The following is a 25,815-nucleotide window of genomic DNA, read 5'->3' as shown; positions in this document are numbered from 1 at the left end:
GGAGAGGGAGAAGCAGGCTTCCCGCCGAGCAGGGAGCCCGATGCGGGGCTCGATCCCAGGACCCCGGGATCATGACCCGAGCCGAAGACAGACGCTTAACGACTGAGCCACCCAGGCGCCCCCAAGGTTTGGGTTTTTAAAATTAATCAGCAAGTTTTAAGAGCGTATTCATGGCTGCTTGATTTTCTTTCTTTTTTTTTTTTTTTTTTGACTTTTAGCATCTTTTGATTCTGAGTATGGAAACTTATAACTGGGGAAAAAGCAACAGTTTTTGATATTTGTGTTAGGATAGCAAAAAAGAATGGAAACACAGTGAGAAATGTAGGCTCCTTTTTGGTGAACTTTATGAAAACCAAAGAGAAGACAGAATCAATTTTTTTATTGTTTCTTTTTGAGAAATAAACAGAATTTCACATTCTGGTGTTCAGTTGGCAGCTGGCCAGGAAGCGTGCCTATAGCTCAGGAATCATCCCACCAAAGTAATGGAAAAAGTCTGACTTGCTGGCAGCTGAAATTCAGTTTTGAGGCAGTGACGTGGGTGTGTGTGCATGTCTGTGTGCGCATGCACTCGCTTACGAGTGCTGGGGCAGGATGGCCGTGAAAGACGTTGGAAGCCGTAATCCCTGGCAGCTATAAATAGAACACTTACTTGGGTGGCTAAAATTTATGCTTTTAAAAAAGGGCTTTATTCTGCCATTTGGTCAGAATTAAGATATGATTCAATATGTTGTGTCCAAGACTGGCTTAAAAACATAGGCATTTTCCTTTTGATTTGAGCCAAGTTTAATTAAAGAGCACTGTTTGATAAGCCCATTAAATAATTGAAACCCTTCCCTTCAAAAGCTTACTTTGAATGGAGGCATTATGCACCAAATAATGCATTTTTAAAAACCTATATTGAGGTCCAGACTACATGACCTACTAACTGAAAGAGTTGCAAATACTGGCCCATAGGGATCAGCAGGTGAGCACGATGAGTGAAATGAGACATGCTGTGGGCATTAGGGAGTGGTGGGGACTGTGGTTAACCAGAGCTCCCAAAACTGGGAGAATTTAAGATTCGGTGTTGCCAGGCTTTCTAGTTTTTAAAGAGAGGCCACATATGTAGATCCCTGTGAATTGTCCCAATTTGTAGAATATTGGCAAGTAATGCAGAACATTTTGGTTTTTACTGAGTGAGCCAAACAAAACTTGACTGGGGTTTCTACCCTCTAAGTGGTGAAGAAGTGATGCTTCTTAACTTCGGAGCAGAGGAAGGGAATGGAATGGGCTATTTTCCTTTGGGTTAGTTTTAACTTGCTTCCCAAAAATACGATGTTGTAAAACTGTTTTTGCAAAGGTGGTATCTAGGTTAAGTTTCTGCCTTTCCAGAATGGATTCCCACTTTATTCAGTCTTTTTGGCCCATTCTTTATGTTTTCCTTGGCTAATCCAGGGATAGAAGCTGGATAATCTTGTCTTTTAAAGGGGGAGGCGGGAGAAAAGTTTTACTTGCCAATTTTAAAAGTTTACTTTGTTTTGCAGAGCTGTGAGGTGCGGAAGGTTCGATGCCACACTAGGATTCTGTCTCTTGGTCACTTAGTGTTCATTCAGCAAGCCTGAATGCCTCTCTATGGAGTGTGGTTTCGAGGGGAAGGTCGTGGAAGCAGGCTGCTTGGGTTTGAATGCTGTCCTCCTGCTTGCTGGGTGGATGGCCTTGGGCAAGCTGCCATACTCTTCAGAATCTCATGCCTCCCGTTTGTAAAATGAGTTTGATCAGAACTCTGTAGTCTTAGCTTGGGCTGCCGTAATAGAATCCCACAGACTGGGCAGGGCTTAAACAACAGACATTTATTTTCTCACAGTCCTGGAGGCTACAAGTCCAAGATGAAGGTGCTAGCAGATTCAGTTTCTGGCGAGGACTCTCTTCCTGTCTGGCAGAGGACTGCCTTCTGGTTGTGTCCTCACATGGGGAAAGAGAGCTCTCTGGTGTCTCTTCGTATAAGGACGCTAATTTTGTTGGAATAGAACTTAACCCTTATGACCTAATTTAACCCCCAAATAAAACACGAACATTCTCCATTCACCCCCTTCCCCCCGCCCCTGACCATCACCAATGATCCATAGCTTTACCCATTCTGGAGATTTCATGTACATGGAATCGTACAATATGTGACCTTTTGTGTCTGACTTCTTTCACTTGGCATGTTTTTGAGTTTCATCCACTTGGTCGAATATATCAGTACTGAATTCCTCTTTATGGCTGAATAGTATTCCAATGTTGGCTCTGATTTTATATAAATGTGTATAAAACACGTGGTATAAAAATGTCTCTATTGATCTATTTTACATGTATAATGTATATATTGTATATGTTGATTTCTGTCCATCAAGAGGCTCTCATTTAGAGAGACTGGAATGGATGTATTGTGTGTGTGTGGTTTTTTTTTTTTTTAAGATTTTATTTATCTAAAAAAGAAAAGATTTTATTTATCTATTAGAGGGAGAGTGCATGAACGAGGGGCAGAGGGAGATGGAGAAGCAGAAATAGACTCCCCACTGAGCAGGGAGCGCAACGCAGGGCTGATCCCAGGACCCTGAGATCAAAACCTGAGCCAAAGGCAGACGACTCTTAATGGACTGAGCCATCCACGTGCCCCTGGATGTACTGTGGTTTTTTTTTTTTTTTTTGGATGTACTGTGTTCTTAAGGACCGTGTCATGGTAGCTTTAGCAACTGTTTGTACTTTGTGCCTCTATTTTCAGTTTGTAGAACGAATGAACTTATTTTAAAAGCTTTATCCATACCTCACAAGCGAGAGGTTGAAGTGTCTTTAGAAAACCTGTTGTTTCATTCAGTTTGGTTTGCTCACATGTGTGATTTAACACATGTGAATACCTGGTTTTATATTGATTTAATCCTTTGCCTTAAATATCTGCCAAGTGATGTGAATGTACAGATTTTCCACTTACAGCCACGTAAGAGAACCTTCAGAGGTGATTTTTTTTTGCTTTAGTTTTAGGTGATTCGTCTTGTTTTTTTTGCTCTTTTTATAACGGGTAAAGATAAGTGGTTATATTACATTTTTTAAGGAATACTTAAAGCTCAGAAAAAGGAAGTCACGTGGATGTATGCTCAGTAGCTCAGATGTGGAAATGCCAAAGCATTATTTCCCATATTTTTTATAATAGTTACATTAAAAAACCAAACCTTGGTTTTTTAAATAGCCCAATGTGGAGCCTACTTAAAAAACAAACCAAAAAAACCAAGCCTTAAATATACTTTGCCTTTGTCCACACTGACGTTTTCTATTCTGTGGAAAGAGTTTTTAAAAGAGGGAGAATATATCTCCTTACATAAATGTTGTAGCACAAAAGATCTTTTAATATTGCCCGTGTAATCCGTTTGGATGTGGTGGCGACCATTGGGCCTTATTTGGGGATGGGTGAAATTGTTCTCTGTTTTTTTTCTTTAATAAAGCACTCTAAGGGCGCCTGCGTGGCTCAGTTGGTTAAGCCTCTGCCTTCGGCTCAGGTCATGATCCTGGAGTCCCTTGTTCGAGTCCCTGTTCAGCGGGGAGTCTGCTTCTACCTCTGCCCCTCACCATGCTTGTGCACGCGGCCTCTCTCTCTCTGTCTCGGCCTCTCTCTCTCTCTCAAATAAATAATATATCTTTTTTTTTTTTTTAAGATTTTATTTATTTATTTGAGAGAAAGAATGAGAGACAGCATGAGAGGGGTGAGGGTCAGAGGGAGAAGCAGACTCCCTGCTGAGCAGGGAGCCTGATGCGGGACTTGATCCCGGGACTCCAGGATCATGACCTGAGCCGAAGGCAGTCACTTAACCAACTGAGCCACCCAGGTGCCCTCAAATAAATAATATATCTTAAAAAAAAAAAAAAACACTCGAAGCGAAAATGCCATCACCAATGATCTGTCAATGCTTGAGTGATTGGAGGTGGTTTGTTTGGCCCTCTGTAGCGTGTGATATTTTCTCCTTGCTTTCCCCAGTTTTTGTTGTGCTTCCTGTGACCACCCCCCTTCTGTTTCCTTTGTGGCCTTGTTTTCTGTCTCGCACTCGAGGGGCAGTGTAGTATGACGATAGGAGCCTGCGCCCTGCACGGACCCATCTCCACTCCTGTCTCCACCATTGAATACGTCACAGAGAGGCAAGCAAACAGAAGCAGAGCAAGTAACTTTTGTCAAGGGGCAATCAGAAGTCCTGGGTTCTTTTTTTTTTTTTTTTTTAAAGATTTTATTTATTTATTTGAGAGAGAGAGAATGAGAGACAGAGAGCATGAGAGGGAGGAGGGTCAGAGGGAGAAGAAGTCCTGGGTTCTTGCACGTAGGTAGGATTTCTGTGCTTCTGCACAGTAGACAAGGGCTGAAGAGGAGGGGGGCAGGGGCGGATCAGCAGATGGCATTGTGGCAGGACCTGGCAGGATCCACAGCAGTTTGGCACCTCTTGGGTACAGGTGATGCGATTGTCCAATGTCAGCCTTCCACCTAGCGATGGCAGAGACCCTTCAGATGGCATGGGGGTCGGGAGGAGGAAGTTTAGAGAGATGACGATAAAGTTTTGACCATGCTGGCTTCTGTCCTCGGGCCTTGGAAGTGAATGATTTAAAACTTCTTCCAGCTGGGATGCTAACATTTAACCACTTCAGACCAGTGGCTCTCAGTGGGGGTGGGGGGTGGGGTGGGGTTTCCCTGCCCAGGGGACATTTGTGAGGGTTGCAGATCATTTTGGCTTATCACAATGATAACCCCATGGGTGGGGTTTTGCAAGTGAATAGAAGCCAGGGATGCTGCTAAATCCTGCAGTGCCCAGGACAGCCTCCACAAGGAAGAATTATCTGGCCCCACGTGTCAATGTTGCTGATGTTGGAGCCCTTCCTGAGGTCAAGGAGGCACATGCCTTTAGCCCCACGAGTGACCCTCTAGTGCCCCATTCCAGGCGGTAGTTGTAGGGGGGCTGGGGGAGGACCGTTCTGGACCCTGCCCCTAGTACCCACCAGGGATGTCCTAGAAGTCCGTTAGTGGCCCTAGGGATGGAGAACAGCTGCTCTATCAGGCAGCGGGTGCCTTAGGGCCCGTAACAGATACAGGACACAGGCTGGGTGTGTGAGACACACTATCGCTTTGTGAAAATGCCAAGTAGAAAAGATTTCTGTTGCTTATGACTGGGACTGCAGCTGAGGAGGTGTCTGTCGTCATCTATGGGTGCTTTCTTTTTTAATTTGCTGTGGAGGCTGTGGAACAGGAAATTGGACTCCACAATGGTGGGCTTGTCCTCCCTCCTCAGATATCACTCTGTTAACAAGCAGCTCTTGACTCCCCACAGCTCTCGCCCCGGACCCATGCATTGTCCGTGTGCGGGTCAGGGCGCAGGATGATCTGTGTGGGAAGGCTCTAGCTGGCCAATGAGCATCTTTGAAATCAGGAATTAAATTTCTTTGTTCCACCTGTAGCAGGGAGTTTATTCTTTAAAGCAAACAAAAGATGATCAGTTGGTGTCATTGGATTTCTGGAAGCCATAAAATATATTTGAAAGTGGGTTACTCCTAAGGTAACGCTGTCTTTTGCTTTGGCAGCCCCTGGAAACAGAACTTTCTCACTTTGTGACACTTGTCAACCAGCAGATCTGAAACGGGCCTATTGCCCTGGTGGTTAGGTTGTTCCTGCAGCCCCTGGAAGGCTGGGCGTCAGGAAGGCTGCTCTGGGCTCTGATGGCTGAGAGCCTCTGGCCCTAGGATGGGAGAACATTCCTTTGTTGCCCTCCTGCCTTCTCTCCTGTGGAGAGCACTGGGACTCTGGGTCCATGGGTAGCAACAGTTTGGGAGAAAAGGGTTTTAAGGTCAGTAGTACGATGATTTATCCTCAGAAGACAGCAGTAAGCTTTGCAGAATGAGACCAGACAGATGTATTAGGTTGAGTACACTGAATTCATTCTTGGAAGCGTTTCCTTCAGAGGGTTTGGAAGCCAAGTTGTGTGTTAGTTTGCTTAAAGACAGTCCTACCCATCTCTAGAGAAAGGGAATGAGGCCGCTCTCCCCAGCAAGCTGATTCATTGCCTCGTGTTATCTGTGTCAGATATGGAAGACTCCTCCAATAGAGTCTCTGGACTGTTCTCATGTAGTTTGTGATTTAGTGCCATATTAAACTCTACATTCTCAGCCCAGGCTCTGTGTTGCAAATACTTCAGCTCAAAGAACATAGATCCTCCCTCCCACTTCGACACACAATACCCTTTTGTATTTTTATCTGTTCTTGTGTGTTCCTCTCTCTGCATTTGATGATGGCTGTTTTCTGTATTTACTAGTTTCGTCTCTGATTAGATTAAACTCTTTGTGAGGAGACGGTCTTTGGTTCATTTTCAGGCTGTCTGACCGTTCTTGCTGCCAGGTGCTGGACTGGGCTACTTCACTGTTGTTCATTCCCTTGCGGTCATCCCTTAACTGCTCTGTGGATTCGCGTTTATCATTTGCATTTTGGAAAGTAGAAAACTGTGGCTCAGGAAAGAAGAGTGAGTGGGGTAAGGCATTAGTACGTGGAGTTAATGAGGATGCACTTTGCCTGGGAGCCAATAATTTTATGATATAAATTACACATCAGTAGCACCAGTTTAAAAAAAAGAGAAAAACCCCACCTGTTAGCTCCGGAACTTTGGGCAAGTTCTTTACTCTGTGCCTGCTCTCTCACATCTGTTAAATGGGGGCAGTATAAGTTTCTCGCTCACGGGGGTTAGAAATAAACAAGTTGGTGCGTGTGAAATGCTTGGCGCTGGCACGTGCCCCACGTATCCGCTGTTGCTGTCCTTCTCCAGGCTTACGTGGCCAGTTGGGGGATTGAAGGCTGGTCTGCTGGATTCTGAAGCCCATGTCCTCATCCTTGAGTTTTGTGTCCTTCTTGGCCTGGGCACAGTGCCTTGGCGGCCAATAGGGCTAAGTCAATATTTGTAGAATGAATAATTGCATTTGGAATTTTGGGGGCTTGGGGTGGTGGTTCTCTGGGTGAAATAAATTTGCTAAAAGATGAGAACATACCTTGGATTTATGAAAGAAGTAGAACCCCAGGTCAGAGATGTGGAAAATCCTTTTGCTTTCCTTAGCCAGGGCCCAAAGAGCAAACAGCTTCTCAGATCAGTCATTTTAAATGTGGAAAATACGGCTTCATGACGGTCTGGCTCTGGAAGCTGCCTGGTGGTGGGAATTTCTAGTGTGAGCAGATCAGGTGCCGGGGTTCCGAGATGAGTAGCCCCTGAATGCTCGTTGTAAGAAATTCCAGAAGGCAGGCGGTTTTGGTGCATGATCCAGGATCTGTGTTTTTAGGGTATAGCTATCACTTGTAATACTGCTTTTCATGAATGTGAACCCCAAAATCTGTAATAGTCTTCATACCTATTTAAATGCAATAGGGGTAATCTTAGGGAAGGGAGTTGGGCATGAGAGGTCGAGGTCATTGTTAACAGGGCAGGGCTGAGAAAAAGTATACACTCTCTGGCAGAGCATCAAGGTGAATGGAATTGATGCTGAAGTCCACCATGTTCTTAGGTCTTTGTTGAAAGGATCCTCCTTCTGTCCTTCACCCTTCCTAGCAGAGGTGAGCCTCCTGCTAAGCAGAGAGGCCTGGCATCGCACAACTTACTTATATATGAGCATACCTCGCTTTATTGCACTTTGCAGATACTGCATTTTTTTTTTTTTTTTTTACAGATTGAAGGTTTGTGGCAACCCTGTGTCGAGCAAATCTGTTTGTGCCATTTTCCTAACAGTATTTGCTCACTCTGTGTCTCTGTGTCCCATTTTGTACTTCTCGCAGCATTTCAAACTTTTTCTAATATTATGCTTGTTGGGTGATCTGTGACCATGATTATGACTTGCTATAAGCTCAGGTGATGGTTAGCATTTTTTTTTTTTTTAAGCAATAAAGTATTTTTACTTTATCTTTAAGTAAGCTCCTTGTCCAATGTGGGGCTTGTTGCCACCCCGAGATCAAGAGTCACATGCTCTATGGACTGAGCCAGCCAGGCACCCCAGCAATAAAGTATTTTTAAATTAAGTTATATACATTGCTTTTTTTAGACATCATATCTCATAGTCAACAGACTAGAGTGTATTGTAAACAACTTTTATATGCACTGGGAAACCAGAAAAATTCATTTGACTTGCTTTACTACAATACTCTTAATTGTGGTGGTCTGGAACTGAACCCACAGTATCTCCTTCTGAGCTCCGCCTGTCCTGATTTCTCCATCAGTGGACAGAAGTGCAGGGAGCAGAGGTGGCTGAGTTGGGGAGGGCCAGGCCCTTCCACAGGGGGCAGTGTTGATGGCCAGGCTAAAAGGGTGCGTTGGTATTGACAGAGCCGCTGGGAAAGACTCAGGACAGGCTGGGTGCGAATGAGCTCAGCCTGGCTGAGATCTGAGAAAAGTCTTGGGGAGGTTGGAAGGGGGCAGGGGCCAGGATGCGCACAGTCATTAGGCCTTGGGAGGGATTTTGTCCAAATGAAAAAGGCTTTAAGCTGGGAAAGGATTTGCGTTTGCGAGGATCACTCTGGCTTCTCCGGGTAGCATGTAGATTAAATAGGGACAGGGCTGGCTGTGGGGACTAGGGTAGGGCCTGGGCATGGGAAGGTGGTGAGAACAGATGGCATAGGTGGGCCTTTGTCCCATGTGTTGAAAGGCCAGTTTGCCTCTCAAAACTGCTCACCTCCCTGCTGGGTATTGAGGCAAATTTACAAGTTTTTCTGCAGTCTGTCTTCAGATCCCTACACACCAGGCTCCAGGCTAGCTTTTAGTGTTGCTCAAGTTCATTACACTTCTAACCTGTAGCTCATGGGAACCCCAATTAACTGCATTTGCCTTACGCAGCGCTCATTACCTCTGCAAGACTCTCTCATCTTATTATATTAAAAATATCTGGTCATGGAAGGAGGAGGGCAGTTTTGGGTGAAAGCACTTAATTTCTACTGTTTGATATAGAATTAATTGTCTAGCTTTTTTTGTTTTAACTCCAAACCCCCAGTAACTCAGATAATGGGTCGACATGCGCAATTAAGAGTTCAAGAATTTAGAAAACATTGCTTTTGAAATTGCCGTAGAGTTTTGTGTTATAGTAAACAGATAAGTTTTTCTTCCATCCCTTTGGTTAAAAAAAAAAAAAAAAGTCACAGGGCAATTTATGTACCAAGTTCCCCAGAACTATTTTAATCATACACTGGGCGTGTAGACTTAACATTCTTAGAGCAATTTTAATTTATTACACTCTTATTCAGAAGTAAAGAAAAAGACCGTGCAGCCTCTCTCTCTCTCCAGGTAGTGTTATGCTAAGGTAGGTTCGGTTGGGACCAGTAACACGACAAGGATTCCTACATACCTTTGCTGGTCGTCACTGGGGAACATCTGTATGTATGCTCCCTAAAATGAGAAAAAGCAGAAGAAAAGAAGACCTTGCTTTCATGTCTTTGTATACACACCACCATCCGAGCTCCCCAAATGACATCTCTAGATTCTAGATCTGTGTTGTCCGGCACTTTATTTTCATTTTTAAAATTTTTTTAAAGATTGTATTTATTTGAGAGGGCACGAGCAAGACAGGAGGCAAGACAGGCTCGGAGAAAACTGCTAACCCGCCAGCAGGGAGCTCCTGAAAGTTTTATCTCTGGAGCCCTTTGAGCTGCTTGTGATAATTCCTGCAGCTCTTAGCCCAAGGAGAGACGTGCAACTTCCTTCATGCCTTTGCCCAGGCGGCTCCAGGCCTCGGCTGCCTGCAGGCAAGTTCTGCTTCGAAGAATCTGCTTATCTCCCAGCCTGTGATTGATGACAGCAGGAGGGCACACAGACTTGTCGGGTCAGCTCTTTCTTAGAAGAAAAAGAGCTCAAGGAGTTCTTGAGATGAGTGGGGTCTGCAGAGTTTTAGTGACACTCTAAAATTGCCTGATGGCATTGGGTGGGTTGCCCATGATTGATCTGACTACTGTGTCGGCCACCTCGGCCATTTTGTCCTTGCTAGTTTTCTGTGAACCACTGGAGTTCTTATTTATGTATTTATTTATTTATTTAAGATTTTATTTATTTATTAGAGAGCGCATGCGTGAGAGAGCACAAGCAGGGGGAGCAGCAGAGGCAGAGGGAGAAGCAGACTCCCCGCTGAGCCAGGAGCCCCATGTAGGGCTTGATCCCAGGACGCTGGCAGGATCATGAGCCGAAGGCAGACGCTTAGCAACTGAGCCACCCAGGTGCCCTGCACTGGGATTTTTAAACTGAACCTCTCTTGGGAGCTTTTTCTGTCTAGTGAGGGGGTTTGAACCCGTTTGTGTCTGCCCCTCTAAATGTTGCCAATGCCAGGATGTCCCCAGGGACTGCTGTCTCGGTCTCGCCTGGAAATTGGGGCATTGGAGATGAGTGGTGGTTTCTCTAGATTTCCAGGGTCTGTTGACCAACGTCTGTGGCATTTTTCTGGGGAACAAAGAAGTTTGGATTGTGCCCCCTAAGATGCCTTCCAGTTTGCCTGGTGTTCACAAGAGAGGGCAGCACATGGGCATTCTGTAGAAGTCTGTAAGGAAGATTTATTGCCATGTGAAAAGCTGAGCTGTGGGCTTAACCACAGATTTGCAGCATTTATTGAGGGAAGCTTGTTTCATGCACCAGTGGGGCACTTTGCGTATGTCCTGGATATGATGATACAGGAGTATTTGTGGTGGTATCGCGGACTCCCTAAATAATGCTAATGAAGGACATTTTTTTAGGTGATGTTCAGCAAGCCAGCTGTGTTATAGGTACAGTCTTGTGGCAGCTTCTAAAATAACTTTTAAGTGACCGGTTTTAAAAAAAAAGACTTTGAAGTAATTTCCAAACAAACACTTGGATTGCAGCGAGCATTACTGAGTGAGTAAATAATTCCCGCAGGGGTGTAGGCCAGCATTGTGTAGTAAATTCTTTAGGAGCAATGCATTCAACTTGTGGACAGGATACTTATGTTCACTAACTTCCTTCTTTCCTTCTTTCCCTCCCTCTCTTCCTTCCTGGCTTTGCTTGGACCTAATGCTTTCCCCTCTAGGGGCAGCTCTTTGGACTAGTGGTTTGAAAGCCAGTGCTCTTCGAAGCTGATGTTTTACTTCATGTGGGGTTCCAAAGAGAGCACCAAGGAGTTCAGACCAGATTTGAAACTCACGGAATTGGTGAGCTTGGGAGCGGGGAGGGAAGGGAAGGAGCCCTCCTTCATTTGGGGAAGCACCTGGAAGGCCTCATCCTGCCAAGGACTGGCACAATGAAGGAGCGCTTCCCCCACCCCGACTGGGCCCAGCAGCACGGCAGGGGTGAGAGCCTCCCTCTACTCTGTTTTCTGTGTCCTGAGAGTTTATTAGAAGTTCTCTTGGCCACTGGTGTTTGTGGCATCTCGTTCATGAGCTGCTTTCCCGCCTGCCATTGCCTGCCTTCATGGGCCGGTGGAGCAGAGAATGGGCTCCATTCTGCAGAGCAGAGCTGCTGGGCCAGGAGGACCGCAGGAGGAGAGTCTGGGAGCTGGGCTGGGGGGTCTCGGCGACCCTGCTTAACCCTCCTTCCCGTCCCGCTCTGTTTTATGAGAGGAGGCCCCCTGCTGGTGGTTCACCACTGAGGGGTTTTATTGCACACACGCCCTTGCTTCCAGCCATGAGTCAGGCTTTTTCCTGAGTGAGGTAACTGGGGGGAGAGGGGCTTACATGGTAGCTGCAGAGGCTTGGGAAGGATGGAATGGGACAACGGGGTAGCTGGACTCCATTTCCTGGGAGATGTCCCCTGGTCTGCTGGGAAGCTGCTCCTTTGCTGGGGTGAGCCTGTTCTCACCCCTGGTCGGTGGAGGCTGCCTGGGAATGGAAAGGGGAGGAGAGGGCCTTCAGTTTGGACTAGGGCCACTTTGGTCTACACAGGGCCTGGCATCCAGGAGCGGGAGAGAAGCTGACAAGGAGCCAGAAGAACTGAGAGGAACTTTCCTTGAGCTTCAGGACTGAGAGCTTTGTGTTACCTGCCCCCAGGGGACCCAGCCAGATTTGTTTGGCAGGCCCCAGACTTTAGCCCACCTGGGCCCTGCTTAGTGTCCGCATCCACCCCAGTGGGGTCTTAACTGCAGCACCCCCCCTACTCCACCCTGCCCCTGTTTCTGTCCTCCTGTTGATTCTGCTCAAGGAGATCCTGAGAATATCCAGGTTTTGAGTGACCAAGTCTCTTGAACTGAGAGGGACTAAAGTTGATACCTCCAAGTGACTTGGCCGCTGTATTGTTTCTTGTTTTTATAAGAACACAGTTGGAAAAGAGTTTGTTGCATTGTAAAACAATGTAATTTGGCCTAGGTTTTATTGCTAAGTGGGGAGGCAGTTTTAGTCCTTCGTGGTTTCTAGAGCTCCCTTGGGAGAGTCTGAGATATTTTTTTTTCTTGGCCCGGACAAAGGTGAATGCCTTCTTTGTTCAGTTCTGCAGAGCAGTTAACAGTTGATGGACGGATTAAGTAGAGCGGGTAAGCCACTTTACATTTTAGCTTAGCCTACACTGGCACTTGGCTAATTTGCAGAAAATTGACCTTTCAGCGTGGTTTCTACCTGCCCGAGGGGAGTCCGTCCATCTCATCCCTTGTGTGAGGCCTGCTTCCTTTAACACCCCAGGTGCAGGCTCTGTATGTCTCCCCAGATGGGTCCTTGTGGCATCAAGCTCCAGTTATCTATCTCAACTCTGTCCCCCCTGGACTGCAAGCTTCTGGAAGTAAGGTTTGTCTGTCGCTAATCTTTGGACTGTGTCTCTGGCCCAGCATCTTTATTGCTCACTCAGTCGGTGGCCACTTCTGCCCTCCATGGGGAGTTCCTGATGATGTGCTCACCTTCATTATCAGCCGGTTTAATCCTCACGGAAACCTGGGGGTAGGTAGTCTTTCTGTCTCTTCTGTAGATGGGGAAATGGAGACCCATGGAGGTTCATTTGTCCCAAGCCACATGGCTCAGCTGCAGTGAAGCCAGGATTCCCATTCAAGCAGCTTGACTCCCTGGACTGAGCCATCATTGGAAACCACGGCACTCCAGTCCAACCCTGAGAGAAACCCCCAACCAGGGAGCATTCTACAAAATACCTGACTTGTACACCTCAAAGCTGTCAAGGCCATTAAACAAGGAAAGTCCAAGAGACTGTCCCATACCAGGGAAACACCTAAGGAGGCATGACAACTAGCTAGAATGTCGCGGATGGGATTCTGGGACGGAAGAAGGACATGAGGGGAAAACTGGTGGAATAATGAAGTGTGGACCTTGATTTGACGATCCTTAGTTGTGACAGACGTGCCCTCGCTGTGTGAGAGGTCAGCAATGGTGGGGGCCTGGGTGAGGGATGTATGGGGACTCTATTATCTTTGCAACTTCTCTGTAAAATCTAAAAGTAGCCTGAAATTAAGTTTATTTAAAACAACAGCAGAAACCACAAGCACCACCACATTGCACAGCCTGTCGGGCGTGTCACGTTCCAGGTGCTCCCATGTCCTCACGCCTTTTATTTTAGATAAAATCTCAGTAGATAGAACAAATACAGGCATTTATGTGATTTAGAAATGTTTCTATCCTCTTCAGCACCCGCCCCACCCCATCAACTTTCCTGGTGGATGTAGCTTATGTTTAAAAGTTACTTTTTTCTTTCTTTTTTTTTTTAAAGATTTTATTTATTTATTTGACAGAGAGAGACACAGGGAGAGAGGGAACACAAGCAGGGGGAGTGGGAGAGGGAGAAGCAGGCTCCCCGCTGAGCAGGGAGCCCGATGCGGGGCTCGATCCCAGGACCCTGGGACCATGACCTGAGCCGAAGGCAGACGCTTAACGACTGAGCCACCCAGGCGCCCCCTAGAAGTTATTTTTAAATCCCTCCCAACGGAAAAGCATCCACAGTTGTAGTTTTGGAGAAAATGTTTGCTCACGGGGTGAGTTGAACTAGGCCTGGACGTTCTTCGATTCTCCAGCAAGGCATTCAGAGGAGAGCTGTTAAAGCAGTAGATGGCTGACAGCCATCCTGGACGTGACCAAAGGTGCCTGCAGCAAGACACCGGATGTAGGTACGGCCACGTTGTGTCGGAGAGCCCTGCGGCTTTGGAGCCCTTGGCTGAGCCCACTCATGCCATCTCATGTGATTCTTTGTGCTCGTATAACAGGCAAGCCACGTGGCCCATCATTTTGTGCAGAGAGCTCTCAGGTCATTGACATAGGAGTCCACACCTTCGAGGGGAGTGTCCAGTGGGGTCTCTAAGACCCCTGCTGTAACCCTTGGTGGCTCCTCCCTCTGTGAGCAGCAGGGTTCTTGCAGATGCTACTGTGCATTTACTGTGAATGGAGCAGAGCCCTGGGGCGGAGTTTGGGATTGAAAGTGAATTATTTAATTCTTAGCCCTCCTCTAGGGTGTCTGGCCCTGTTCTAGGTGCTGGAGATTAAACGGCATAAAACTAACCCATTCCTGCATTCTGTAATACAAAGGATGGAAATCCTATCCTACATCAAATAGTCAAAGCACTGAAATGACCATGGTTTCAGTGTTCTAGGAAAAGCATATAAACACTAGCTGTGGTCATTTTCAGTTGCTTTCTGGATGTCTTCTGAAAGTCATGACATTTGTGTGTTACAAAAATAATAACTGGTACGTCTTTGCTTGTGGACCATGGGGACTCCACGAAAAGCAGTGTAAACTGAAAAGAGGACTCTCTTGATGTATGGAATAAGGGAGGTCAGGGATGACGATGGCCCATGGGATAGCAGGATCCAGGGAGGGAATGAAGTCAGAGGTGAGTCTGTCTCTTATTTCTTGTTGGTCTCTCTCCCTCTCCTCTTTTGGTATTTGCAATGTAATTCACCTCTCCTAAAATCCACCCTTTTGAAGTATGCAATTCATTGGTTTTTTGTATATTCACTAATACTAGTACTAGTATATTAGTACATATTAATATGAGTATAGACTACTGGTTATGCAGCGATCACTATGTGATTCTAGAAGGTTTTCATCACTCCAAAAAAAAAAAAAAAAGCCCTACACCTATCAGCAGTCATTGCCAACACCCAGCCTCAGGCAACCATCAGTCTGCTTCTGTCCGTGGATTTACCTTTGGGACATTTCATAAAAATGGCATCAGACAATACGTGGTCCTTTGTGGCTTCTTCCACTTAGCATAATGTTTTCAAGTCTCGCCCATGTTGTAATGTGTAGCAGTTCTTCATCCTTTTTTATCACTGAGTAATATTCCATCATGTGAATGTATCACATTTTAGAAGAATCTCTTCATCAGCTGATGGACTGTGACGGTTATTTCCACTTTGGGGCTATTGTGAATACTGCTGCTGTGAACATTCATATACAAGTTTTGATGTGTGGACATATGTTTTCATTTCTCTTGGGTAGATACCTAAGAACGGAATTCCTGGATTATCCGGTGATGTTATGTTTACCCTTTTGAGGAAATGCTGGACTGTCTTCCAGGGCATCTCTGCCGTTGGACCTTCTGACCAACAGTGTGTGCAGGTCCTGGTTTCTCCACATTCTCGCCAACAAGTAGTCTGTCTTTGTGATTGGACTAGATTATTTTGAAGCACCTTTTAATCCAGGAAGTATGATTTTATGAAAAAGATCAACTGCTTTTGAAATTTAATAAAATTCTGCAAAGAAATTAGTGTGTATGCCACAGAAGTGAGAAATAGCTGTTTTAAGTTTATTTACTTCCTATTGTGTTCTTGGTTCATTCATTTTTAGAAGTAATGGCAAACTCCTGTTCCAAGTAAGTTTGTGTTTTGTTTTCCCCTAAAAACAGATAGGATAATCTTTATGAAATCCTGTTCTGGCTAGGATAATCTTAATGAAATCCTGTTCTGGCTTAATGAAAAAACTATCAGTTTTTATTTGTAGGTTTATTTTTTGGTTTTGTTTGTTTGTTTTTGGAAAAATTCTGGTCAAGAATAGGAAAGAACAATAAACGATAGGAAATAAGAGGTGAAGGATATCTGGTATTATATTCCATGAAGAGTGCAAACATCTTGTGATGGCCTTTTATTGCCCCTTCTGTTCTATATCCTACTGTTGCCACTAAAAGGAAGAAAGGAATGCAGTTTTAAGTTCCTTTAGGATTTCTCACTGGTTTTTGAGAGTTCTTAGCATCAAAACAGTTTTATTCATTTTATAAAATCTGTATGTCCTTTCTTCCATTTACCTATTTGTCTTTCTTGCCTTGATCTCCTTATGTTACATAATTATTTCCTTTGGAAGAGAGTGGATGGGGAAGGTATTAGAAAAGGGGTACTTTAGCTTAGATATATTTTAAGCTCTTTAGAGCAGCAACAATTTTGTATCCTGTTGAATCTTTCATAGTGCCTGGTACAAAATAGGGGGCTCAAAAGATATCTGTAGGAGGAATGGGCTGTTGGGTGGGTGGGTGGATGGATGGATGGCCTCATGGGGAAGTGACTTAAAAATGGATGGATGAATTTCAGGTGTGTTGACTGGTTCTTTAGCCCTAGTTTGTTCTCTTTTCAACACGTAGGTGTTGGTTACGTGATGATTGGTTAACTAATAGATGGACTAGTTTGATTTTTGTTCCTTGGATTCTCACTGTTTGAGATGATCTCAGTAACTTGGGGATGTCTTATTTCTTTCAATATTAAATTCTTTCTGGGATTATTTCTAGTCACTGTGGTTAACAAGAGTAACTAAAAAGCTGTTTCAAGGAATTGTGAAGAAGGTGGAAAAAAAATTAGAATATAAAACCAGGACTGAATCAGTTGGCAAGTTGGACCCCACAGCAACTTGGGGGGCATCACAACAGCATCACATGGTCATAATTTAGGCATCTCGCCACCTAGCATAGTTTGATTTTGATTTTTGGGAGTGGGAGATGCCAATGAGTCTTTGTATCTTGACCAGTGAGCAAAGGTTAGTATCTGGTTCTTTCTTTCTTTCTTCTTCTTTTTTTTCTTTCTTTCTTCTTTTTTTTTTTTTTTTAAGATTTTATTTTTTTATTTATTCATTTGAGAGAGCGAGAATGAGAGAGAGAGAACACATGAGAAGGGGAAGGGTCAGAGGGAGAAGCAGACTCCCTGCTAAGCAGGGAGCCCGATGCGGGACTCGATCCCGGGGCTCCAGGATCATGACCTGAGCCGAAGGCAGTCGCTTAACCAACGGAGCCACCCAGGCGCCCCCATTTTCTTTCTTCTTTTTCTCCCTTTCTACCTCCTACAATTCATATACTTTTCATGTCCTCCTCTGCATGGAAGTTGCCCTTCCAAGTAGCTGATAGTGGTAACAGAGTTTGACCCTCTGGGCAGGACAACAGGAGAAATGTGAGTGCCTCATGATCCTTCTTGGCAGCAGCATTGGGGGAGGGGAGGAGGGGGTACTAAGGAGTTATCCAAAGACATGGGACGAAGTCTGGGACCTTTATATAATGAATGCAAGCAGGCCTCTGTTTGCGGCCATACTGGTTTTCAGGTGTGTTTGAATTGTTGGGGATGCTACATGTCTACCTGTGATAATAGTACCAAGGATGGTCCTTAGGCTCATAGGCAAGGCCAGGAAATGATGTTGGCGAAGATGAGGATGACCTAGCTGAAAGCTCCAAATCTACTGTAGCTACAAATAGCTGGAATGCATTTCTTATAAAAACATAGTATTTCAACAATACCATCAAGGATTCTAGAGGCCTGTCTAGGGAGTTATCTAACACTTCTGGCATCGTCTTAGGGTGGGGGCGATTATGTCTGTGAGTTTGGAGCAGAATGTCCGCAGCACGTTTTCCTCTGGAATCTAATGGTGGCATCATCCCTGATGGGCCAAGGACAGTTGCTGGGGTTGCCTATAAAGAAAACAAAAGGCGGGCGCCTGGGTGGCTCAGATGGTTAAGTGTCTGCCTTCGGCTCAGGTCATGATCCCAGGATCCTGGGATCGAGTCCCACATCGGGCTCCCTGCTCCTTGGGAGCCTGCTTCTCCCTCTACCTCTCTCTCTCTCTGTCTCTCATGAATAAATAAATAAAATCTTAAAAAAAAAAAAGAAAACAAAAGGCATCACTGTTCCACAACCAACAGTAAAATGGTACAAACTGGGGGTCCTCGAGCCACACATGTCCATCATCACAGGCTGTAAGCTTGTAGTTTCTCTCTTGAACTTTCCGTCCTCTGCAGCTGGTGCAGGTGGGGGGAGCTCTGGCCTCAGCACCCAGTTGAATTCTGCATCCTTTGAGACCTGAGCCTAAACCACCCAGGGTCCCATGAGAGTCTAAGGAGCCCCGGGCCTGGTTGAAGCGTTCCTCTTTGGAATCTGATACACTGGTTGAGAAATGATTGCCAGCCTCAGGTCTAACGCCCTGCCATCATGAAGTGAGGAAATGAGCCTGAGATCACTCAGCCTTGTGGACCCCACACTGCATGGTGTGTGGCCAGGGGATGGAAAGACCACCCACTGATGTGGGGATGCTGGGAGTCCGTGGTCCCCTGACCCTTCACTATGTTCCAGGGCCCCTCCTGAGGGGTGGCTATCCCTGGAGGGGAGAAGTCTTGGGTTTCCCCTTCCCTGTTCATTTCTGGGGAAAAATCTGCTGGGTCTGTCCCCAGCAGCAGTCCTTTGTCCCCACTGCTTGTGGTCTTGCTGCAGTTTTCACACTCACTTTGTACAATGGCTTCTGCCCCCCTCTCCATTCTTGTGTGTACCATTTCCAAACTTCTGACAAGTTTTGTGTTGGGGGTTTGCGAGCAATGTGAGGTTGAAATAGCTCCTGAGGGCTAAGAGCACCATGGACAGGTTTTGTCTGTCCCGTTCAGTCATCTGTGTAAAAACATGAAACGTCTGTTCTGATATACATTAAAAACAAAACAGACTGGACAGAGGGAGGAAAAGGAGAGAGTTGCTCTCACAGCACCATCAAACTGTCTGCCTCCTTGACCTTTTTCCTTGTTCGTCAAACATTTTGAATCCTATAGCCACCCCCTCCCTTCTGCATGCACCTGGTTTGATGTCCCCAGAAATTAGATCTGCCCCAGGTATGCTGTATCTGGGCTGATCGGACTCTGGGAAGTTGTGGAAGTTCCTAGAACTTAAACAATGGAGTCTGCTTTCTGTTAAGGAGGTCACTGACAATGAGTGGTTTGGGAAACTAATTTGGCCGTGGCTCTAGACCTTTGTATCGCTCTAGCTCTGTGGTTCTCAACTAGGACTGTCTCCCAACCCTCAATAAATAATTACCTCGACCAAAATGTCACTAATACCATGTTGAGAAACCAGCTTTAGGATTTTGTGTGTTGTAAAAGCCATTGTCTTTTAAGGTGGATTTGAATAATAAGGACTAGAAAAAAAATATGTTGAAAAGGTGTTTCTAGGGCGCCTGGGTGGCTCAGTTGGTTAAGCGACTGCCTTCGGCTCAGGTCATGATCCTGGAGTCCCGGGATCGAGTCCCGCATCGGGCTCCCTGCTCGGCAGGGAGTCTGCTTCTCCCTCTCCCACTCCCTGTTTGTGTTCCCTCTCGCTGTGTCTTTCTCTGTCAAATAAATAAATAAAATCTTTAAAAAAAAAAAAGGACTATAAAACAGGAGAGATCTCATTTGTATGTGGAAGCTAACCTCCCCACCCCCCCACCATCCAGAAAACAAAAGAACTTACACAGAGAACAGATCAGTGGTTTGTGGGGCGTGGAGGAGAGATGGGAGAAGTAGGTAAAGGGGGTCAAAGGTACAAACTTCCAGTTACAAATAAGTCCTGGGAATGTCATGTACAGCATGGTGACCATAGTTAATCATACTGTATTGTATATTTGAAAGTTGCTAAGAGAGGAGATCTTAAAAGTTCTCATCACAAGAAAAACAACTGTAACTCTGTGTGCTGACAGATATTGACTAGACTCACTGTGATGATCATTTCACAATATATGCAAATGTTGAATCGTGTACACCTGACACTAATATAATGTTATCTGTCAATTATATCTCGATTTAAAAAAATTGAGAAAAAGTGCTATTTAAACCCTTGGTACTATAATATCCACATCCAGTTTCTGGAATTCAATATGGTCAGGAACATGGTCCCCCAGACCTTGCCTCGCAGCTTTCGGTGTTAGATATCTTAGAAGATGCCAGGTTAGAAGTCATTGCAGACAAAATCCTCTGGCTGCTGAATTTATTACAGATTTAATTAATTTTAATGTTTGTTTTTCTTTCTTTCTTTTTTAACTGAGCTTTGTAGCTATCCTGGGGCTTGAACTCAAGACCCTGAGATCAAGAGTCGCATGCTTTACCAGCTGAGCCAGCCAGGCGCCCCTACTATAAATTTAAAGAGTTCCTTTTAACTCAGCCATTACAAAATGGTTTGATCCCTTTGTCTTTAAAAAAAAAAAAAAAAAATCACATTTCAAACACATTGTGATTTTGTCATGTAGGTCGTTAGAGAATCCTGAACCATGGTACTTACTCACCCAGGCCAAGTAAGAAAAGTAGGTGTGGTGCTGTTCTGGGTCTGAGACTGAGTTGTGTGTTTGAGTAAAGAATGTTCTCTTTTCTGTGAATCTGTAATTAGAACATGCCACACAAGCATGGTATTTAAAGCCCATCATCATTATCTCTTTTTAGGGTTGTTTCCCTACCTTATTTTTAAACTTAAATTTTTTTTTTTTTTCAGTCAAAGTTCAAAAGAGAAAATCATTTTTAAAATCAGAAGGGAAATACAGTACTTTTTAAAAGTAGATTGAAATCTATACTGGTGATTTTATCTTCTTTACCTTTAAGTAGGGATCAGCAAACATTTTGTATAAAGGGCCAGGAGGTAAAAATTTCAGGCTGCTTCATGTTGCCATGGTGGTGGGAAAGAGCCAGATAAAATTCCTTGCCCAGGGAGGAGGCACCGCAAGTCAACAATTGGCTGGGGATTTATGATTATCTTCCAGGGTGAGTGGCTAATAATTAAGCACCGTGAGACAACGATCAATCTACCATAGTCTCATCTTTCGATTAGTTTGGGCAAGTCTCCCATGTGGTCTCTCAGCCCCTCGTTGACGTTAGTGGAGAGCAGGGACTTGAATTCAACACAGATCTTCAGAGTTTTCACTCAGCCCTGAATGCTTGTGGGTGCGTGTGTGCGTCTGTGTTTGTTTCTTGTACTCTCATTGCCCAGTTATAGAGACACGATTGGGTTTTTCCCATTACAGAATGGTTAAGAATGTGTGTGTACAATTGAGAAGCATGTGGGTTTGGAAATCAGCCTTTTTTTTTAGTGATTTGGAAGAGTTCCATTGTATGGATTTATTACATTTTATTTGTCTCTATATCAGTTAATGGTCATTTGAATGATTTTTAGTATTTTGCTATTGATGTGGCTCCAAGTATTTGCATGCAAGACTTTTTTTTTTTTTAAAGATTTTATTTATTAGAGACAGCATGACCAGGGGTGGGCATGGTGGCCAAAGGGAGAAGCAGACTCCCCACTGAACAGGGAGCGATCCCAGGACCCTAAGATCATGACCTGAACCCAAGGCAGAAGCTTAACTCACTGAGCCACGCAGGTGCCCCTGCATGCAAGACTTTTTGAAACAATTCTTTTAAGGCAGTAGATCTCTAGGCGTTGAATTATGGGAACCTATGGTTACGATTGTGTTTAGCTTTTTAAGAAACTGCCAAACTGTTTTCTAAAGTGGGTGTACCATTTTACATCCTCACCAACACTTGGTACAGTCAGTATTTTTTTTTTTTTTATTATATCCAGGAAATCATTTGTTGGTAATGGAAAGTGGAACCCCTGTGAACCTCACTTTTGGAGATAGGGAGGCAAGTAATACCATCCCATCTCACAGGATTGCTCCAGATCAAAGGAGAATGGGAGCTTTTGTGCAAGTGCTTTGTATCGTAAAAATGTTACTGGTGATTATGTGCAGGAAAATTTTTAACTGTTAAATTTCACACATATCCATCTCAGAGATTAGGATGAAAACTTACCCAAGTTTTAACAAAATGTGTTTGTTATGATCAAACTTATAAAGATGTTTTTGAACTCAAATTGTGAGCTTTCTCCATATGCTAGATTGCCTGTATTGTGCATTAAATTATCAGCCTTATTTAACAATGACAGAATATAATGGCTTGCATATGGTGGGCAAATTTTTCTTCCCCATACAAACTTGGATGATCTGGTAAATGTCTGCTTGTGACTTCATTTTCAAATGCCTTGTGGGTGGCCTCTTTCCTGGACCTGGGCATATGTGTTCTATTTAAATAGAAGGGAGGCAGAACATTTGGGGGCTCAGAGAAACTCCAAGAACAATCTATGTAAAAATATCCACTTTAGTTTTACTCTGTAGTTCCGGTTTCATGAAAATTGCCAGTTTAAGCTTTTTCAAGGAACAAAGGGAGTGTTTTGAATGCATTTCCCTTCCTACCTGTGGAAGACAGCTACTGTAGGCCTCATGGAGCTGGCCAATGGGCTTGAGATTTGCAGTCCAGGTGCATTTCCTAGATCTCCCTTATCAGCAGCTCTTCACACCTATTGAAAAAGACCTTTGGACTAAGGAAGTTGAACCGTGTGTTTGATCATGTAGGACTGTGTCAACAAAGGGCTTTATAGTACCTTCACAGAAGGTAAAAATTACCACAACACAACTCAAGTGAAAGAAACTGTGAGCTGTGTAGCTTCTGGAAGTCAGGAGAGATTTATGTTAATCCTCGTGACAATTTGTATTAATTCAGCAATGTTTCATAATAAAATATCTGATTCTTACTAAGACGATTTTAATAAATGGGAAACACATGAAATCCATTTTGATTTAAATGGTACAGGTGATGGTCATAGCAAACAATGCTTTGGATTTAGGATTGAGAGGACAGGAGCACTGTGAATTGTTTCATGATTTTACCTGATGCGTAAAAGTTCTCACCTTATAGAACTTTGAAAGTTTCCATTTGAGAAAGAGAGAGAGAGAGTGTGTGTGTGTGTAGGTGTTTCAGAGCTTTAAAATGTTGTGTCTGACGTGTAAATTAAAGAGGGTAGAAATGGGGCGCCTGGCTGGCTTAGTCAGTAGAGCATGCAACTTTTGATTTCAGGGTCCTCAGTTCAAGCCCCACGTGGGGTGTAGAGATCACTTAAATAAAAACAGTAGTTCAGGCACTTGGAAGTCCTTTTCTGGATCATTACAGATAATGTAGTTTTGGTGTGGAGTGATATGCGAGAGAACGGTCTTAGAGGATGGCGGAAGCGAACGTTGTTTTTGGAAGCAGCTGTTTGCTAAATAAATCAGGACTGACAGGCAAATTCTTGGTGTTACCTGTGTCTCAGCCAGAAGCACCCATCAGAGGGACGGGAGTGACTCCTGCAGAGATGGGAACCCCCCCCCCCGTTGATGTTTTGGGTGTCCTTTAAATAAGGCAGGCTTCTGGATTTATAGAGAAATAGTTCATATTCAGTGTTGTTGCTGTATATGATTGTGGAGGATTTCAACCCCTCTTTGGAGGGAAGGTTGAAGTACGGAGTTAATACCTTAAAAGCTGCGTAAAAAGGAGAAAGGGAATGCCTGTGGGGAGGGCTTCTGTGGGGATGTAACAAGCGATGCCGGGAGAGCCAGTCACAGGGAACGGGAGAGCTGGCCCCAAATACTTCGACCAGACTCAGGGTTGACTTGGAATCCCGAGTAAGGGTGGTGGCAGCAAAAGTTCTGCTTCCTGGCTGGTGTAAACAAGGTCATCGTTGGCAACAAGGGAGTAATTTTTAAGTCAGACTTTTTTTGAAAGATTTTTTTTTTTTTTTTTTGTAATTTTTAAATAATCTCTACACCCTATGTGGGACTCGAACTTACAACCAGACATCAAGTGTCGCCTGCTCTACTGACTGAGCCAGCCAAGGGCCCCAGGTCAGATTTTCGTATCTTCTTAAATTTTCCCTCCTGGCAGGGTAAAAGAGAACAGATGGTTGTGTGTGTGATAACTGGCTACTTAAAGTGACCTCTGTGTTGTTATATATATTTTTAAAGATTTTATTTTTATTTACTTGACAGCGCATGCACAAGCAGGGGGAGTGGCAGGGAGAGGGAGAAGCAGGCTTCCCGCTGAGCAGGGAGCCCGATGCGGAACTCGATCCCAGGACCCTGAGATCATGACCTGAGCCGAAGGCAGTTGCTTAACCAACTGAGCCACCCGGGCACCCCTGTGTTGTTATATTTTGATTGTGCATTGATTCATTCATTTAACTTATGAATTACTTTAAGGAGACAGTATGATGTGTGGAAAGAGCATGGGGTCAGGAATGGGAGGGATCAGCTGTGTGATGGGAAGCCGACTTGGGCTCTGAGCTTCAGTTTCCTCCTGGAGGTGGGATTCCTAGCTTACTGAGGGTTAGTCTTAAATCCAGTGTCCTTGAGGCTCTTAGCACATGACTGTGACTCATCATGGGCACTCCATTACTGGAAGTAAGCTGCTATTTTTGCTACTGATAAACATAATTTAAAGTAGCATTAATGTGCGGGTGGTCAGGTGGCTCAGTCGGTTAAGCGTCCGACTCTTGATTTCAGCTTGGGTCATGATCTCAGGGTTGTGAGATGGAGCCCTGCACTGGGCTATGTGCTGGGTGTGGAGCCTGCTTAAGATTCTCTCTCTCCCTCTCCCTTTGCCCCTCTCCGCCCAGTGCTCTCTCTCAAAAAAAAAAAAAACAAAAAAACAAAAAACACAACTTATAAAAAATTTGGCATAAAGTGATGAGTTTACTTCTGTATTATTTATCCCCTGCCAACTCTGTGTTAAGAGACTGGTAGTAGCCCCTTAAATGGCAAGTTGAATATTCTATAACCAATACATTTTAAATATTTCACTTAACTTTTGAAATCAAAACAAATTAAGTAGACCAATAAAATGAGGTTGAAAGTTCTAGAAAAAGTTGTTCCATGTAAGTGCCATTTCAAGTGATAACTTAGGTATAGTATTTCCACATGAACACACTGTATCGTAAGGATGTGCTTGTTTAGTGTCATTTTTGTTGGGATCGAGGAAATTGAGCAAATTAGTAATAACTTGATGAGAAATTTTAGTGTTATGTTCCGTCATGCGGGCATACATCATACAGATAATTCTTTATAATTTGACCAGTAACACCCAGTGATTTCTTCAAACTTTTATCACTTGGGTCACTGTTTTTCATGTTGTGAAATCAGAGAAAGAGGAAGTTCATCGTTGAAAAGGTAAATACTATGCTTGTTTCGTTTGTCCAGTGGGGACATAAAAAATGGAAATAAAATCAACGCCAAAAAATAGGCCCCAGGTGAAAACAATAGGATCTGGAAGTTTCTGTCTTGGGCTGCAGTTCTGAACACTGGAGTGCATTGGGTGGTTTGGTGGAATCCTAGCAAACTTCACACTGGTGGATTGGGTTCTGATCTTTCCTAAAACTTGAGTCCCTCTCTTGGAGAGTTGATTTGACACATGGACTTGGTACCGGTAGGAAGTCAGCAGACTGTTCGAATGCTATCCAGGTGGGCAAGTGCTTGGGACTTGGAGCTGGGAAGAGGGGAGCCAGCAGATCCCAAAGAGTTTAAAGTACCATGGGTGGAGCAAGGTAGCGACCTGGTTAAACTTGTTTCTGGAACCCAACTGCCTGGGGTCAGGTTCTTTCTTTCTTGTGATGCTGGGCAAGTTGCTCTGTCTTGAGACCTTCAGGTGTCCATCTGTAGAGTGGTAACAGTGCCTGTCTCAAGGGCCTTTGTGAGTGAAATGAGATCATCCACATAAACCACTTGCATTTCAGCAACACAGGGCCTACTATTTCCTCATCCCCTCTTCTGTGCTCTCTGGTGGGACGCTCAGTCGTGCTTGTCTCTGGTGAAGGCTGTGCCTGATGCTTTC

At 44.5% G+C, this 25,815-nt stretch overlaps 1 protein-coding gene across 1 annotated transcript in view; it reads left to right on the top strand.

The window, feature by feature from the left end:
* Positions 1–25,815, top strand: part of MYO10 (myosin X) — a 197,857-nt gene that overhangs the window by 18,800 nt on the left and 153,242 nt on the right. The window lies entirely within an intron of this gene.

This window comes from Leptonychotes weddellii, chromosome 7, assembly GCF_054177405.1.
Source record: "Leptonychotes weddellii isolate Sample4059 chromosome 7, ASM5417740v2, whole genome shotgun sequence".
Lineage (NCBI taxonomy): Eukaryota > Metazoa > Chordata > Mammalia > Carnivora > Phocidae > Leptonychotes > Leptonychotes weddellii.
Note: the sequence above shows the minus strand (reverse complement) of the source record. Positions and strands in the feature narration are given on the sequence as shown.